The sequence below is a fragment of the Colobus angolensis genome, unplaced genomic scaffold (genome assembly GCF_000951035.1).
Source record: "Colobus angolensis palliatus isolate OR3802 unplaced genomic scaffold, Cang.pa_1.0 Scaffold31, whole genome shotgun sequence".
In the NCBI taxonomy this organism is placed as follows: domain Eukaryota; kingdom Metazoa; phylum Chordata; class Mammalia; order Primates; family Cercopithecidae; genus Colobus; species Colobus angolensis.
The window spans coordinates 5,751,670-5,766,289 of NW_012116377.1; the positions used below are offsets into that span (position 1 = coordinate 5,751,670).

Sequence of the window (14,620 nt, forward strand, 5' to 3'; positions counted from 1 at the left end):
CCAGCCTGGGCGACAGAGCGAGACTCTGTCTCAAAAAAAAAAAAAAAGAATGGAATCTGAAAATACACAGCAATTGCAGGGGAATCTACTGAAACTGGAAGATTGTTTCTTGGCATGTAGGTGGCCACTGAGCTGGTTTTCTGTGAAATCACTTTTGGGTGCATTTGAAATGGCTCCAACAGGCTGGGTGCGGTGGCTCACGCCTGTAACCCCAACACTTTGGGAGGCCGAGGTGGGCGGATCACCTGAGGTCAGGAGTTCAAGACCAGCTCGGCCAACATGGCAAAACTCCATCTCTACTAAAAATACAAAAATTAGACGGGCATGGTGGTGGGCACCTGTAATCCCAGCTACTCGAGAGGCTAAGGCAGGAGAATCACGTGAACTTGGGAGGTGGAGGTTGCAGTGAGCTGAGATCGCGCCACTGCATGCCAGCCTGGCGACATAGCAAGAAATGGCTCAAGCAGCCCCATGGTCTCTTCCTGTAATCAGGGCTTCCAAATCCACAGGCTGAAAGCCCAGATTATGTTCTGATCCACCGTTTGGGTCATGTATAACAGTGATATGGCTCTCTGTCTCTCCCCACCAAAGGTAGAGAAAACAGGTTGCCTTAAGAAAAGAAGCAAGGAGAAACACATAACTTGAGCTGCATGTTCTTCAGACCAAAACGATGCCTTCTGTAGCATTTTTTTTTTTTTCTTTTTGAGACAGAATCTCGCTTTGTCTCCCAGGCTGGAGTGCAGTGGGGCCATCCCAGCTCACTGCAACCTCAGCCTCCTGGGCTCAATCGAGTCTCCTGCCTTAGCCTCCTGACTATTTGGGACTACAGGCACCCGCCACCAAGCCTGGCTGATTTTTGTATTTTTAGTAGAGGTGGGATTTCACCATGTTGGCCAGGCTGGTCTTGAACTTCTGACCTCAGGTGATCCGCCCACATTGGCCTCCCAAAGTGCTGAGGTTACAGGCGTGAGCCACTGCACTGGGTCTGCTTTCTGTAACTTTTATCTGTAAATCAAGTACTATAGTAGAAAGAAGGTGGGTTTTGCCCCCTGTTATATAATAAGGACATTTTTTCAAATGGTAACTCCTGTGCTGACAAGGATATGTCAAAACTCAAACTTCCATACTTTGCTGATGACAATGAAATGTCAAGTCGAAAAGCATTTTTAGTTTTATGTATTAGGACTCATAAAAATATTGGTATCTTTTGATCTAGAAATCCCATTTTGGTAAGTTTATCTTGAGAATTCCATAGACATCTGTAAAAAGATGTTCATTTCAGTGTTATTTATAAAAGTAAAAAATCGAAGTCACTCTCAAGTCTCCACAATAAGTAGTTGAGTCTTGATGTATCCCCCAATGGGATATTATGCAGTCAATGTAAGTCATGAGTACAAATGATGCGACGATGTGTAAAAATATTCACAGATTATGTATGTGAAGTTACAAGTCAACTCTAAGCCCCCAGCATCCAACCAAGACCTGACACAAAACAGGTATTTAGGCAATGCTTGTTACATTGAAAGTGACCTGCTTGCACGATCTTTCTGTGGCAGCCAGATAGAAAAAGGCTTTGTCTAGTGGAAGGGCTAACCTTGTCCCCACCCAGCCCCTAACACACACCCTGGGAACCATGAGACAAGGGGATGTTGACTGAGCAAGAAGGCAAATTACACTCCCTGGCTGTTCCTGCTGGAAGGCTCATCTGTGGCCGCTCCCCACAAACCTCTGCCCCAGTGTAACACATGTGTTGTGGTGTCCTAGCACGGGCCTCGTGCTGACAAAGGAGTAAGCCCACACCAGGCGGCTTTGTCTTTCCTGGGAGATGGGGTCTGGCTGGAAGAGCCTGAGAGGGCCATGCCCCCTCGGAGCACCCAGCCTGCCCTGGCATCCAGAGCCACACTCGGGGCCACCCCACAGTCTGCTCTGGACAAGTCCACATTCCCCCCCAAGAAAGCAAGCGGAGTGGGCGTGGCCTCCAGCTGAGGTCATCATACACACCGTGTTGTATGTTTCCATTCTCATTCCCTCCGCCCCACTGTGTCTCTGGATGTCACATCCTAGGTGCTGCTCGGTGTGTTTCCTGTGATGAAGAAGAACATTCTATCCATGGAATGTAGAGGAAACACAGAGACCTGGTTGTCCTGTATCTCTTTGGACACAGCCGCGCTCAGGCACCTGGCCACAGAGAGGCTGTCACTGTTCACTGTGGCCGAAGGCCCAGTGGTTAGGACTGCAGGTCAGGCTCTGTGCTCACTGGGGGTGGCCGTGGGGAGCAGCATTTTCCCTGAGGCTGGGGCCAGGCATTGGTACCTGCAGCCTGGGCCAGTCCAGCTCCGGGGAAAGCTTGCACTGCTGTGGGGGTGTTCTGCTCTCCTGGGACCTGCCTGGCTGAACAGAACACTTTTCCCATGCTGTGTTCTTGTATGAAAGCGGATGTCCAGAATCCAGCCTTGGGAGGTCCCCACACTACGTCGGCACAGCCACATTTTGTCCTCTCCAAGCCTCACCTCCACCCTCAGTGTGGGGAGCTTTCCTTCCAGGCCAGCGTCACACCATTGGCCCTGTACTGGTGACTTCATCCTCCACCTGGCATATATTTTCATCCTGAAGTTTACGTGACTCGGACCACAGGCCACTTCCTCTGGGGTGTACCCCCTGCTGCCCTGCACAATCCCCACGGAACTGGAACATCAGGGCCCCTGGAGAGCCCCTGCCTTCCTTTCTCTTGAATTCTCCAAGCTGGAGGGTGAGGCCAGCAAACGGCGACCTGGATCCCGGTAGTCCTCAGAGGGGTTTGTGCGAAGTCCACTCAGACTTTTTAAAACTGGAACTGATACAGACAGATACTATATGATTCCACCTACATGAAGTTCTAGGGCAGTCAAACTCATGAAGACAAAAAGTCAGTGCTGGTTGCCAGGGGGTGGGGGCAGTGAAGAGAGAGTTGCTGAACGAGGACCGTGTTTCAGCTGGGGAGGATGGCAGGGTTCGAAGCTGGACAGTGCTGGTAACTGCATGTCTGTGTGAACGAGCTTCATGCCACAAATGGTGACTTCGGACAGTGAAGACGGTCAATTTAGGTTATGCACATTTACCACAAGTTTTTAAAAAGAGAACTAGGAAACTTGACCTTAAAACTGGATTTCTAGCTTCTCTTGAACATTTGGAAGACTGGGCCACACTGGACCCACATTCCTGTGTGGCCTGGACCTGCCAAGGCCAGGGCTTTCCCCCTCAGAGCTGCCTACTGGCTCCGCAGGCCTCTGAGTGGGCTCCCCACACACGCAAGCAGACTTGCTGTGTGTGTGTCTGGCCCCAGGCCCACACCTGCGTTTTATGAGTCTCTGTATGTGCTTCACCTAGACACTGGCCAACATACAGCAAGTGCTTAGCAAAGGTGTGCTGGGGGCTGGCTGCATGCACGCTTGGAAGATGGTAGAAAGCATCTCCAGGAACCCCCAAAGCCTCAAAGAAGCAGCACAGTACCACTGGTCCACACCCCTGTGTGGCATTCAGTTGTCCACGTAAGAGTTCCATGAATGAAATCTCAGGCCTGCTGCTCCAACCCAAAGCCCTCCATAAGGTCACCAGCATGGCCGGTTTGCAGTATAACCTTCCAGAGCTTTCTCTCTGCTTTGATATCACGTATGAGCCACAGGAAACAGTAGTATTTTGTGGGTTTTTAAAAGCATCAGTGGTGAGCTATGTAGGCGTCATTCAGCAGTTTAAGCTTTTTCTATCCACAGTGGGTCTTGGAGGTCTTCCCAGGCCAGTTCACACAGTTCACGTTGGCAAGTTATTGAAAGGAGACCAAACTAATAATACTTAATTATTTCTGGTTGGCAGGAGTGGTTTGACTTTTAGTTTTTATTTCTACAACCAATATTTACTGCCCACTTATTCTGTGTCTGGTGCTGCTCCAAGCACTTTATAGCAATTATCTCAGTTAAACTCACTAACAAGCCAAAGAGGTGGGGACTTTCACTACCCTCAATTTGCAAAGGAGGCGACTGAGCCTTAAAGAAGTTGAGTCCCCCACAAGAGGCCTCCCTGTGGTGGAGCTGGATTTGATCTGAAGAAGTCTAATTCTGGGGTCTTTGCACTTAGCGGCGGCTTTTCTAGATTTTTCTGAGGTAGCTCCCTTGAACATGTTTTACTTTTTCAATCAGAGCAGAGACGCAGTGTGTATCATTTAAGATGCAGCGAACGGACACAGGCATTTTCTTCATTCCACCTGGTGCCTCCTGAATGGAAGGCATCTTCAGTACTGCCTGCTGTAATTTTCTGCGATGGTGGACGTGTTCTACCTGTGCCCAACCTGTGTGGAAGTGACTGGTTGCGTGTGGCCGTAGAGCACTTGCAGGTAGCTGGTAAGACTACAGAACTGAGTTTTTCCATCTTTTTCATTTTAATTGATGTAAATGTAAGCATAGCTGACCTGTGCAGCTGGTGCAGATTGGGACCTCTCCTTTATGCAGTCACACTGTCTATTGGCATCCAGGGACTCTGTGCCCTGCTGCAGAAGCCCCCCATACCACCCTGCCACTTGGTACTCAGGAGCGCTCACTCCTGCAGGGGCTGGACTGGCCCTCTCCCCTTATGCTGGAAGCTGAGAAGTGTTCCCAGATGGCAAGGGTGCATGGAGAGGGCCAGATAATCCCTTTCTAACCTCTCTGCAGGCAGGCCCAAGGGGTGGGACCCAGGCTGCAAGGTGCTCCAGCCTGGCAGGTGGCGCCTGCCCAGGGCCTCCCTCTGTCTGTCCACGGTTGTGAGCAGTCCAGGGCTGAGTGGGTGCTGAACACTGGAGGCCTGACCAGACTCCACCCCTCCACAAGCAGCATCTCGGGAGGTAGAGTTGTGATTCCAGAAATAAGGCCTCCCAAGGCGTGGCTTGCTCCTGTATTTGCTGGAGGATTCAACGAGAAAGATCTAGGTTACCATTTCCTGCTTCCAGGAACCAAGAACACTTTTTTTTTTTTTAAAGAGACAGGGTCTCACTCTGTCACCCAGGCTGGAGCTGGAGTGCAGTGGTGAAGTCATGGCTCGCTGCAACCTCAAATTCCTGGGCTCAAGCGATCCTCCCGCCTCAGCTTCCCGAATAGCTGGAACTACAGGCGTGTGCCACCACGCTCGGCTAATTTTTTGTATTTTTTGTACAGGTGGAGTTTCAGCGTGTTGCCCAGGCTGGTCTTGAACTCCTGCTTTAAGCCATCTGCCCACCTTGGCCTCCCAAAGTGCTGGGATTACAGGTGTGAGCCACCGCACCCGGCCACACGAGCACTTCTTACGTTATACTTACTTAGATAATATTACCATGTGCCATATGTCAATGCATAATTAATGCCTGTTTTAAGAAGCAGATGATGGGTGGTGGCTCACGCCTATAATCCCGACTGGGGCAGGGGATCACCTGAGGTCAGAAGTTCCAGATCAGCCTGACCAACATGGTGAAACCCAATCTCTACTAAATATAAAAAATTAGCCGGGTATGGTGGTGCACGCCTGTAATCCCAGCTACTTGGGAGGATGAGGCAGGAGAATTGCTTGAACCCAGAAGGCAGAGGTTGCAGTGAGCCGAGATTGTGCCATTGCACTCCAGCCTGGGCAAGAAGAGTGAAACCCTGTCTCAAAAAAAAAAAAAAGAAGCAGTTGATGATTTCACTGTATCCTGGAGGTGGCCAATGATATCCCGGAATTGCAAATGACCCGGGCAGATGTTCCAGTGTGGAGAATACAGGGCCGCTTTGGTCTGCAGCCTCAATTTTCATAATGACCCTTATCATGGCAGTGAGCATTTATTGAGTGCTTCCTGTGTGCCCCGCTCTGTGCTAGCCACCATCCATGCCCTCCCTCACTAATCCTCACAGCACCTTCTGATGTGGGCTTGTGAGTGCCCCTTATTGCAGGTGACAAGGCTGAGCCTTCAGAAAGTGAAGTCACTGCCCAAGGTCGCACAGTGGTGACCTCCACCTTACTACAGTCACACGTCAGCAATTGAAGGTGCAGACCAGCTGCTCCATCTCTTTGCAGAGTTGAACAGGAGAAAATCCTTGTAAGTGGGAGAGATACAGACTAGATTTTTCAGAAGGATCTCCCCCTGGAAGGACGTAAGCACCAAGAGAATGCCAGAACTTACACATTTTTCTCCTCTGAAACCATACAAAGGGAGGGAATGGGAGAAGGCAGGGAGCGAGCGCGTGCTGGAAACCCACCTTTTGCCGGGTATGTTGTGCTATTTCATTTATTCCCCCAACAACTTGAAGAGTAGACAGGCAGGGAGGTGACAGGAGGTAACTACAATCTTAGAATTTGTGTTTCATTCCCTTGCTTTTTTATTTTATGTGTTTATCACATAAGTATGGGTCTCTAAAAATATGTATATTTGCTTTTGCTTGTTTTCTTAACATTATAAAATGGCATCATACTTACCGCAGTCTTCCATGACTTGCTTTCTTCACTTGGTATTTCTTTTTTCTTTTTTTTTTTTTTTGTTATTTAGTTTTTATTTCATAATCATAAACTTAACTCTGCAATCCAGCTAGGCATGGGAGAGAACAAGGAAAACATGGAACCCAAAGGGAACTGCAGCGAGAGCACAAAGATTCTAGGATACTGCGAGCAAATGGGGTGGAAGGGTGCTCTCCTGAGCTACAGAAGGAATGGTCTGGTGGTTAAAATAAAACACAAGTCAAACTTATTCGAGCTGTCCACAGTCAGCAATGGTGATCTTCTTGCTGGTCTTGCCATTCCTGGACCCAAAGCGCTCCATGGCCTCCACAATATTCATGCCTTCTTTCACTTTGCCAAAGACCACATGCTTGCCATCCAACCACTCAGTCTTGGCAGTGCAGATGAAAAACTGGGAACCATTTGTGTTGGGTCCAGCATTTGCCATGGACAAGATGCCAGGACCTGTATGCTTTAGGATGAAGTTCTCATCTTCAAATTTCTCCCCATAGATGGACTTGCCACCAGTGCCATTATGGCGTGTGAAGTCACCACCCTGACACATAAACCCTGGAATAATTCTGTGAAAGCAGGAACCCTTATAACCAAATCCTTTCTCTCCAGTGCTCAGAGCACGAAAATTTTCTGCTGTCTTTGGAAACTTGTCTGCAAACAGCTCGAAGGAGACGCGGCCCAAGGGCTCGCCGTCGACGGCAATGTCGAAGAACACGGTAGGGTTGACCATGGCTAGTAGTACAAGAATTTCCTCGGCGGCAGCGTCTGCAAAGCCCACTTGGTATTTCTTTTCTAAGATTCATCAGTGCTGCTTTGTGCAGCTCTAGTTTATTTGCTTTTCGCTACTGTGTGATCATCCGTTTGCCACAATGTATCCATTCTCTAGTTATGACAACGGGGCTGCTGTGAACAGTCCCATTCCTGTGTCTAAGAGCTTCTCTTGAACATATATCCTGGTGTGGAATTGCTGGGTTGTAAAGTATGGAAATTCAACCTTACTGGATACCAAATTGTTCTCCCAAGGAGGTTGTACTAGTTTCTCTCCCTCCTGTTGCAACATGTATGAGTTTGGGACTTCTTTTAGATCTAAAAATGGGGACTAAGGCAATTCTTCCTTTCTGCTCCTAAAACAAAGGCTTGTTCCACTCTGGTGTTCATCAACAAATGACTTTAATTCTTCCACTGGGTCTGAATGAGCCAAGACTCCCACATCGGACTCCTCCAGATCCATTGTGTGGTTCTTGAGGCTAGAGGCCCCACAGTGATGGTCTGTCTTGTTGCCCTGACCACACATTCTGCAAGATTCCTCCTTTCTGGTGCTGGCTGACCTCCTGTGGGTTGGCCAGGAATGCAGGGCAGACACCCTAATTGTAAGGGAGGGAAGTGTCTGTCCTCTTCACAGTCCGGTGCTCCCATCTCTCCAGAGCCTCAGCTGGTGTGCCTCCTGTGACTGGCTGCCTTAGTCACCCGAGGAGAGATGACCAGGAAAATCCAGAGAGAAGGCATTTGCTGGACTGAGGGGAATAAACGGCCCATGGAAAGGTGGATTGCTCCTTGGACCTCTTCACCTGGAGGCTGTCAAGTTGGGACAGAGCCAAGACAAGAGCCCTTTTTCAAACGTGTTCTTTCATCTTTTAATGGAGTTGGTTTATTTGGCAGGCTAGCAAATCCTGCAGGGCCCCTGTGCGGCCACTCTGGAGGGTCAGGGAGACACTGTGTGGCCGGCACCTGCAAAGGAGCAGGGGTGAGAAATGAGGAGAAATGTATGTCTGTGCAGAACCCCCAGTGGAGAGCGTGTGGGCTCAGAGTTAGGGTAAATGAAGGCACAGGCACAGACCCCTGATGGGAGAGGCAGTGGGCGACGTTTCCATGGTGAAATGGAATACTGGGAGCTGGGTGCCCTGGCGCCTCGTGGCAGCGCCTCCTTACTCTAGGCTGGCCTCGCTGGCATTCGTCTTTGAGCTGATGAGGGACCAGACCAGTCCCAGGTTAGCACCTGAATCTACTTTCCTGCATTTTGGATAACACATATTGTGTCTTTCCTCTGGTTATAAAAGTGAGACGACCTGATCAAGGTAGATTCGAGGGAAAACAGCACTGCATCAAGGCAGCCAGGGAGCCCACAGGATTAAGGGAGTGGGCTCCACAATTAGACTCCTTAGACCAACCCGGCTCCACCACAGGAAGGGCTCCAGCAGGCCTTTCTACTTCAGGCCTGGGCCTCCTGCTCTGCAAGGAACACCCACTTTCCTCTGCAGGGCCGCAACACCATGCGATTGGGAGGCAGGCTGGAGGGGCTTGGCCGCCCTGCCCTCTTTACTGGGCTCTTCAGTGGCTTGCTCCACATCAGCACACCCAGCCAGGTGCAACTGCGCACCCAGCCACTCCATCCCTCTGCTCAGAGGCAAAGCTTCCCCCTCTGAACCCTGGAAGTCAGAGCGATGGCTGCATAGGGTCCTTTCTCCCTAGGGAGGCATGGACTTGGTGGATGAAACTTTTGACAAGACTTTTCTATAATGGTCTTGCGGAGACAGTGATATAATGAGGCCAAATTTTAAAAAATGCGAACATCCCTCTTGTGCCTAAAACTGTCCTCAGCCTTCCCTCTCTCCAGGTAGAGGCCAGCATCCTTACCATGGTCTCAGGCCACATCCTCCCAAGACACTGACACCTCTCCTCCTATGCAGGGGCCTGCATCTGCCTTGCTTCCCAGGCCTGAATCCCCCTCACTCTTGTTACCGGAAGGGGGTCCTTATCCAGACTCCAAGAGAGGGTTCTTGGATCTCACGCAAGAAGGAATTTAGAGGGAGTCCATAGAGTAACATGAAAGCAAGTTTATTAGGAAAGTAGAGGAATAAAAGAATGGATACTCCATAGACAGAGCAGCCCTGAGGGCTGCTAGTTGCCCATTTTTATGGCTATTTCTTGATGATATGCTAAACAAGGGATGGATTATTCATGCCTCCCCTTTTTAGACTATACTGTGTAACTTCCTGACGTTGCCATGGCGTCTGTAAACTGTCATGGCGCTGTTGAGACTGTAGCAGTGAGGACAACCAGAGGTCACTGTTGTCGCCGTCTTGATTTTGGTGGGTTTTAGCCGGCTTCTTTACTGCAACCTGTTTTATCAGCGAGGTCTTTAGGATCTGTGTCTTGTGCCAAGCTCTTATCTCACTCTGTAACTTAGAATACCTCCATCGTCTGGGAATGCAGCCCAGTAGGTCTAAGTCTCATTTTACCCAGCCCCTGTTCAAGATGGAATTGCTCTGGTTCAAATACCTCTGGTACTCTCACCCTCCTTCCCCCTACCACTCCTCCCAGCTCTGCTTAGACAGCCCTGGGCTGGAGAAGTCACTGAACCTCCTGAGACCCAGTCATGGTGTCCGTCAATGCACTCGGTGGCCTCATAGACATGAGGTCTCCAGTGGACATTTGCTGCCATTTGTTGTGGTTACTTCCAGGGTCAGGGTCAGCCTCTGCCCAGCCCTTCTGTTCCCATTGTATCTCACTTGTAGAAATTTGTGAAGTCTTCAAAAGAACATTTCCCAGTGGCCTCCCTGTTTGCACATCTGCAGGTGCTGGTGAGTGTAAACAACCTGTCCCTGCGTGACACGGAGCCAGACCCTTCTCAGGACTCACCTGGGCTGAGCAACTGCAGGCACATATCACCAAGAAATCCGGGCGGGCTTGTAGGGAAGATACCAGCCCTGTGTTTTCACAGTGGGTTCTTTATCTTCTTAAGGCTTTTCTTTCCCTCCTCAATCTTCCTTCCCTGCTTCCTGCTGTGTTTTGCCCTGAGCTGTAAGAGTGACAACCCTGGGTCTGGAGTTCACATCCTGTACTCAAGCCCCTTCCCTGTGGCTCACTCACTGGGGGCTGAGCTCCACCCTTTAGTCTCTCCAGGATCAGTTTCCTTTGCTAGAAAATGGGAAAGGAATCCCTACCTCACAAGCTTGTGGGGATCAAATGAAACAAACTCTGGGAAAAGTGCTTTGTGGGTTATGAACTCTCACACAAATACCACGTGCTGTTTTTACTGCTTGTTAAAGGCTTCACCTCGCTTTCCTTATGCAAAGCTATATTTTACCAGCTTTTTCTTCTGTAAGAAAATGAATGCTAAGTAAGCCTGGTTCCCTGAAAAAAGGGAAGTGAAGCGAGAGGTCAGCTCTTCCCATTCCAGCAGTAACAGGATCACCAGCTTTCTGTAGGTTCCCGGGGGACTCTTTGCACATGGTAATAACATGGAAAGTTATTTTCAGACAGAAATATTTTGTAAGAGACTATTTAATCATTCAACAAAGAATTATTATGAATTTATTATACTTTTCATCAAATGCAGCACTGGGGTGTTTAAGAGTACCTAAGATCTGTTTTAATTGGGTGTGGTAAGACACACAGACATGAAAATGACTGTCATGAGGGGAGAAGTGTATTCCATTAACAGGTCCCTAGAAACAGATGGCAAAGCACTCCATGCAGGGCCCTGCAGGGGAGCACTGGGTGGGTCAGGGGCCAGAGGGAGAGGGGACTGTGGGCGGGGCTTTTATTGTGGCTTCCAAAGGGAAGAACAGGTGAGGCGCAGTGAGCAGGTTTAGGTTTGATTAGTTTGAAGAATTTCAGGGCTCTGAGATGCAGGGCTGTCCTTAATTGTCTGGTGCCTGGCCTTGAGGTGATCAGGACAGGGGGACAGTGGCCTGGAGCAGGAGAGTCTGATAAAGGTGGTTGAAGTCCCATCCACCATGGGGTGGGACTGTCTTTCCAGGATCAGCAAGGCCTGAGATGTTAAAGCATCAAAGTACAGAAAATTTAAAAATATAGTTAATACATAGAGACACAAAACTAAAAGCATGGTGGTGTGTTGTGCGCCTGTAGCCCCAGTACTTGGGAGGCTGAGGCAGGGGATTGCTTGAGCCCAGGAGTTTGAATCCACCCCGGGCAACATAACAAGACTTTGTCTGTAAAACAAATATGTAAATACATAAATAAAACCGGGAGAAAAAGAATTCTCGTTGCAGATGCAAAGCTACTTCTCAACAAACTCTGTTTCCATGTTGGCCAAGGAAACATATGCATCAGCTATAGCTAGAGTAATGGAATTGAGTTTCTTTGGTAAGTGGCCATTATGGAAACATTGCCGACAATTCATTTCAACAGACATTGATCAAACACCCACCTTCTGCTAGGCCTGTGCCAGGAACCTTAGGGAATGCACAGGTGAATAAAGTATGATCCTTGCTCTCCAAGACGGCCCTGGCAGACATGGGCACATGCACGCTGCATTCCCTCCCTGAGTCCATGCAGACATCATTGTTCACTCGGGACTCTTTTGCGCCGCATCCAACCACACTTGCCTTAGAAGTCGCCGCAGCACAGAGCAACAGGCAGCCTCTGCCACCAACCAGAGTCATGTGGCACCCCTGCTCTCAGGACCCTCCATCTGTAGGGCGGGGGGTGGTGCTGGAGGAGGACTGTGATCAACTCACATGTGACAGGGGCAAGAAGTGCTTCAAGGGTATGGAAGGGTTATGTTGCCTTTGAACTTGCAGTAGCTTCTTCTCCAATCTGCCTGCCCACCCCAAGCTCTCCATGACCCACCTCCTCTTCCGGAAGCTGCACCTGCATTGAGGGAATTACAATGGATGCCGTGGATGACGGGATTTAAAGGGCCTTAAAGGACTGGGGCAGGGTGAGGACATCAAGGAGAGGCTGCCTGTTCAAAGGCACAAGACAGGAACGTGTGCGCATGCTTCAGGAACTGTGGGCAGGTGGTGTGCATGTGGCTCAGAATGTGGCAGAGGAACCAGTAGAAACCTTCCTGGGAGGCTGAGAATACTGGGCTGGGATGTGCAGGCTGCATTCTCAAACAGTGGGGGCTGTCGGACCACAACACCATCAGAGCAGCTTCCAGAAGAGGAGGTGGGTCATGGAGAACTTGGGGTGGGCAGGGAGATTGGAAAAGAAGCTACTGCAAGTTCAAAGAAAACAAGGGTCTCCACCCCTACCAGGATATGACATGCAAAGAAGGAGACTGGATGTAGAAATCTAGAAGGACTTGGGGACCAATTGGATGTGGAAAGAGAATTAAAGTCAAAGATGACAGCCCTGTTTTGAGCCTGAATAATTTGGAAGGCTTACCAGGCTGTTCACCACTATTGAAGCCCAGAAAGAGAGCCAATTATTTGCAAGCAGTCTGAGGAACTGTGGAACAGCCAGGAGAGTCTGACCATGGGTTGGCAGGATGGATCTGTAGCTCTGGAAAGAAGCCAGAGTCAGAAACGGTTTATCCAGGAGATGCCTACATTACCATCAGAGTCAAAGCATGGGAGTGATACGCTTGGACCAGGGAGAGCTCGCAGAGTGACCTGAGGCCTCCTGCACGTAACGTGTGTCAAGGGCAGGCTCCTATAATGCCTCAAGAATATGGGGGCTGACTTAGGAATAAGCAAACTAGCGGAGCTGAGTGGAAATCCAGAAATAGACTGGGTTCCAGTGAAAAGGGAACTTTAACACATGATAAGGATGACACTGCAATTCAGTGAAGCAGTGAAGGACTTGCTCATAAATTCTGCTGAGACAATTACGAACCGTCTGCATTTTGGAACTTCCTATAGATGGTGGTTGCAACCACACTGTGGATACAATAAATGCCACTAAATTGGTACACTTTAAAATGGTTCATTTTATGTGTGGTGAATTTTCTGAATTGAAAAAAAGTCTGGTAACCTGACACCAAGACAAAATCCAAATGGGTCGAAGATTAGAATATAAAACAATGAAACTATATCTAGAGATGGATGGCGGTGATGGCTGCACAAGAATGTGAATGTATTTAATACCACTAAACTGTACATGTAAACTGGTTAATGTTTTAGGTCATGTATATTATACTGCAAAAGAAATGTAAGTCACAGAAAATATGGCTGAATTCTTTTGTAACTGGGGAGTGGGGAAGGCCTTCATCACCAAGAATCAAAATTCAGAAGCCATAAAATGAAAAGACTGATAATTTGACTAATCAAAAATAAGAATCTCAAAAGAAACCAAAAATAAGAATTCTTCTGCTTGGCTAAATACAACGTAAAGAAAGCCAAAAGACAAATGACCAACTAATGTACAAAGAGCTCCTAAATGTCAAGAAGAGATGCAAAACCCCTACAGAAAAAAATAAGCAAGGACATGAATACTCAGTTTACCAAAAAAGAAGTAATGGCTCTTAAAATCTGAGATGTTCAACCCCACTTTGTCTCCTATCACATGAGCAACAACCTAAATGCCAAACACACAGTCTGCTGGTCACGCCAAGGGAAAGAGACCCTCTCTGGCATCTCACTCATAGAGTGAAATGTGACACTCCCATATGGAGGGGAATTTGGTTATACCTACAAAAATTGCATATGCATTTACATTTCAGCTAAGCAATCCTGCATCTAGGCACATACCCTGAAGATACACCAACATGCAGATGACATAAAATAGTCCAAGTTTATCCACTGCAGCCAAGTGTTTAATAAATAAGAGCTTGGATACAATCCAAATGTTTCCAATGAGAGAGTGCTTGAAGAAACTACGGTTCACCCCCACAGAGGCGTACTACGCAGCAGTAAGGCAGCATGGAGGCAGGTCTGGGGTCTGTGGCACAGAGTGACCTCCAGAATATGTTAAACGTGGGTGAAAAAAAACCTGGTAGAAATCCAGAAATAGACAAGACTGTTTCTAGAGTAGGATGTGTGGCGTACTATCTTTTAACTAAGAAAGGAGGAAAAATAAGAATAGATGGGTAGATGGATAAATAGATTAGACAGAGAATAGATAGATGATAGACTAGATGGATAAATGGATGGATGGATGGATGGATGGGTGGATGGATGGATGGATGGATGGATGGATAAACAGGTAGTTTTCTTATTTTTGCAAAAAGAAATGATTAGAGGAAAAAAACAGAAAATAATTAGAATGATTAACCCCAGGGAACGAGCGGGGAAATGGAGGAGATGGGGTAGAAGTGAGACTTCACTGGATGAATTTTTAAATATATTTCTGACCGTTGTATCAGATACATGTTCTCATATTTGGAAAAGAAAATTAAATTGAAAAGCAAAAAGGAAAAACCTATAATTGGAAAGAAATTTAATTTGAAATTAATGCATCTAATTAT

General features: G+C 48.1%; 1 protein-coding gene and 1 pseudogene across 4 annotated transcripts in view; one reads left to right on the plus strand and one right to left on the minus strand.

Annotated features, from left to right (window-relative positions):
- LOC105517956 overlaps positions 1-7,237 on the minus strand; it is an 18,965-nt pseudogene extending 11,728 nt beyond the window's left edge. Inside the window, exons 1-2 of the transcript XR_001002753.1 lie at positions 6,628-7,237; positions 5,002-5,004 (exon numbers count right to left, since the gene is read on the minus strand). The product of XR_001002753.1 is annotated as a peptidyl-prolyl cis-trans isomerase A pseudogene (transcript). The remainder of the gene's footprint in view (positions 1-5,001; positions 5,005-6,627) is intronic.
- Positions 1-14,620, plus strand: part of MGLL (monoglyceride lipase) — a 132,075-nt gene that overhangs the window by 79,183 nt on the left and 38,272 nt on the right. The window lies entirely within an intron of this gene.